The sequence below is a fragment of the Staurois parvus genome, unplaced genomic scaffold (assembly GCF_062004578.1).
Source record: "Staurois parvus isolate SC_StPar_1 unplaced genomic scaffold, SC_StPar_1.0 ptg000814l, whole genome shotgun sequence".
NCBI lineage: Eukaryota > Metazoa > Chordata > Amphibia > Anura > Ranidae > Staurois > Staurois parvus.
The window spans coordinates 2,355,001-2,358,782 of record NW_028318610.1 but is presented as its reverse complement, the minus strand read 5'-3'; positions in this window follow the sequence as shown (position 1 = coordinate 2,358,782).

Sequence of the window (3,782 nt, the reverse complement as noted above, 5' to 3'; positions counted from 1 at the left end):
GCCTGGTCCGGTGCCTCGGTGCCCATGGCCTGGCCCGGTGCCTCGGTGCCCATGGCCTGGCCCGGTGCCTCGGTGCCCGTGGCCCGGTACCTCGGTGCCGTGGTCCAGCTTGGTGACTCGGAGCCCACTGTCGTGCCAGATGACTCGGTGCCCACTGTCGTGCCAATTAACTCGGTGCCCACTGTCGAGCTTGGTGACTCGGTGCCCGCTGTTCTGCCAGATGACTCGGTGCCCGCTGTTCTGCCAGATGACTCGGTGCCCACTGTCGTGCCAGATGACTCGGTGCCTGCTGTCGTGCCAGATGACCCAGTGCCCACTGTCGTGCCAGATGACCTGGTGCCCGCTGTCGAGCTTGGTGACTCGGTGCCCGCTGTCGAGCTTGGTGACTCGGTGCCCGCTGTTCTGCCAGATGACTCGGTGCCCGCTGTTCTGCCAGATGACCCGGTGCCTGCTGTCATGCCAGATGACCCGGTGCCCACTGTCGTGCCAAATGACTCTGTGCCCGCTGTCGTGGTAGATGACTCGGTGCCCGCTGTCGTGCCAGATGACCCGGTGCCCGCTGTCGTGCCAATTAACTCGGTGCCCGCTGTCGAGCTTGGTGACTCGGTGCCCGCTGTTCTGCCAGATGACTCGGTGCTCGCTGTTCTGCCAGATGACTCGGTGCCCGCTGTTCTGCCAGATGACCTGGTGCCCACTGTCGTGCCAGATGACCCGTTGCCCTCTGCCGTGCAAGATGACCCGGTGCCCGCTGCTCTGCCAGATGACTCGGTGCCTGTTGTTCTGCCAGATGACTCGGTGCCCGCTGTCGAGCTTGATGCCTCGGTGCCTGCTGCCTCACCTGATGGCCCGGTGCCCGCTGCTCCACCTGATGGCCCGGTGCCTGCTGCCTCGCCTGATGCCCCGGTGCCTGCGGCTCCGCCTGATGGCCCGGTACCCACTGCTTCGCCTGATGGCCCGGTGCCCGCTGCCTCGCCTGATGGCCCGGTGCCCGCTGCCTCGCCTGATGGCCCGGTGCCCGCTGCTCCGCCTGATGGCTCAGTGCCCGCTGTCGTGCCAGATGACTCGGTGCCCGCTGTCGTGCCAGATGACTTGGTGCCCGCTGTCGTGCCAGATGACTCGTGCCCGCTGCCTCGCCTGATGGCCCGGTGCCCGCTGCCCAGCCTGATGTGCCTCTGCCTGCTGCCCAGCCTGACGTGCCTCTGCCTGCTGCCCAGCCTGACGTGCCTCCGCCCGCTGCCCAGCCTGATGTACCGGCTCCTGATGCCCAGCCTGCTTTTGGAAATCCTGTGTCCAGCAATCTGCCTTCCTGCGGTCTCCTGCAAAAAGATAGGCCTATCAGCAGGAGACCCAGCCAATCGCTTGATTCCAGCAGTGGGATGTCCAGCCAGTTGCCGGACCCAGGCGGTGGAACATTTGCGCCATTACGGACTGTTTGGAGTGTCCTGAGGCCGCTCCTTGAGGGGGGGGTACTGTCAGGAATGGACTTGCCAATGGTGGTGGGACTCACCTGCCTTGTGGGCTGCAGTACCAGGGCTGGCCAGCAGGTGCTCTCAGCAACCAGAAGCTCACTCCTGCAGTCGGCCATCACCTGAGGCTGATTGCAGAAGGTGTATTTAAGGAATGACCAGACCTACAGTCAGTGCCTTGGTGTATGTTTCCCATGAGCCCCTGTACCTGCATCCTGTCTGCTTCCTGCCTGATTCCTGATTCTGCTTGATCCTGTCCCTGAATGAACTCCGCCTGTCCTGACTTCGGCTATTCCTGACCACTCTCCAGCCTGCTCCTTTGGTACCTTGTCTGCCTGATTGTTCCTGACCCGGCCCGTCTGACTATGCTCTGCCTACTCCTTTGTGTCTTGTCTGCCCGATGGTTCCTGATTGTGCGTTATATTTGTGTATAACCCTTAATAAATTATATTCTTACACCATACTTGAGCCTGCGTTTCCCTGTGTCAGTTCACGCATCTCTGGTCTTACCGGGAGCCCTGACATATACTCTATAGAGGTGTGTGTGTTGTCCAGGCTCAGTGTCCTGTCCCTGCTCCCTCCTGGATGTAGTTGTACTCTATAGAGGTGTGTGTGTTGTCCAGGCTCAGTGTCCAGGCTCAGGGTCCTGGCTCAGTGTCCAGGCTCAGAGTCCTGGCTCAGTGTCCAGGCTCAGGGTCCTGGCTCAGTCTCCAGGCTCAGTGTCCTGGCTCAGTGTCCAGGCTCAGTGTCCTGGCTCAGTGTCCAGGCTCAGTGTCCTGGCTCAGTGTCCTGGCTCAGTGTTGTCCAGGCTCAGGGTCCAGGCTCAGGGTCCTGGCTCAGTGTCCAGGCTCAGGGTCCTGGCTCAGGGTCCAGGCTCAGTGTCCTGGCTCAGTGTCCTGGCTCAGGGTCCAGGCTCAGGTCCTGGCTCAGTGTCCTGGCTCAGTGTCCAGGCTCAGTGTCCTGGCTCAGTGTCCAGGCTCAGTGTCCAGGCTCAATGTCCTGGCTCAGTGTCCAGGCTCGGGGTCCTGGCTCAGTGTCCAGACTCAGTATTGTCCTGGCTCGGTGTTCTGGCTCAGGGTCCAGGCTCAGGGTTCTGGCTCAGTGTTGTCCAGGCTCAGGGTTCTGGCTCAATGTCCTGGCTCAGTGTCCTGGCTCAGTGTTGTCCTGGCTCACGATCCAGGCTCAGGGTTCTGGCTCAGGGTCCAGGCTCAGGGTCCTGGCTCAGTGTCCAGGCTCAGGGTCCTGGCTCAGGGTCCTGGCTCAGGGTCCAGACTCAGTGTCCTGGCTCAGTGTCCTGGCTCAGTGTTGTCCAGGCTCAGGGTCCAGGCTCAGTGTCCAGACTCAGGGTCCTGGCTCAGGGTCCAGGCTCAGTGTCCTGGCTCAGGGTCCAGGCTCAGGGTCCTGGCTCAGTGTCCAGGCTCAGTGTCCAGGCTCAGTGTCCTGGCTCAGTGTCCAGGCTCAGTGTCCTGGCTCAATGTCCTGGCTCAGTGTCCAGGCTCGGGGTCCTGGCTCAGTGTCCAGGCTCAGTGTTGTCCTGGTTCAGTGTTCTGGCTCAGGGTCCAGGCTCAGGGTTCTGGCTCAGTGTTGTCCTGGCTCAGTGTTCTGGCTCAGGGTCCAGGCTCAGGGTTCTGGCTCAGTGTTGTCTAGGCTCAGGGTTCTTGCTCAATGTCCTGGCTCAGTGTCCTGGCTCAGTGTTGTCCTGGCTCAGGATCCAGGCTCAGGGTTCTGGCTCAGGGTCCAGGCTCAGGGTCCTGGCTCAGTGTCCAGGCTCAGTGTTGTCCTGGCTCAGTGTCCAGGCTCAGTGTTGTCCTGGCTCAGTGTCCAGGCTCAGTGTTGTCCTGGCTCAGGGTCCAGGCTCAGTGTCCTTGCTCAGTGTCCAGGCTCAGTGTCCTGGCTCAGTGTCCAGGCTCAGTGTCCAGGCTCAGGGTCCAGGCTCAGTTCCAGGCTCAGTGTTGTCCAGGCTCAGTGTCCAGGCTCAGTGTCCTGGCTCAGTGTTGTCCAGGCTCAGGGTGCTGGCTCAGTGTCCTGGCTCAGTGTTGTCCTGGCTCAGGATCCAGGCTCAGGGTCCAGGCTCAGGGTCCAGGCTCAATGTCCAGGCTCAGTGTCCAGGCTCAGTGTTGTCCTGGCTCCGTGTCCTGGCTCAGTGTTGTCCTGGCTCAGTGTCCAGGCTCAGTGTCCAGGCTCAGTGTTGTCCTGGCTCAGGATCCAGGCTCAGGGTCCAGGCTCAGGGTCCAGGCTCAATGTCCAGGCTCAGTGTCCAGGCTCAGTGTTGTCCTGGCTCAGTGTCCTGGCTCAGTGTTATCCTGGCTCAGTGTC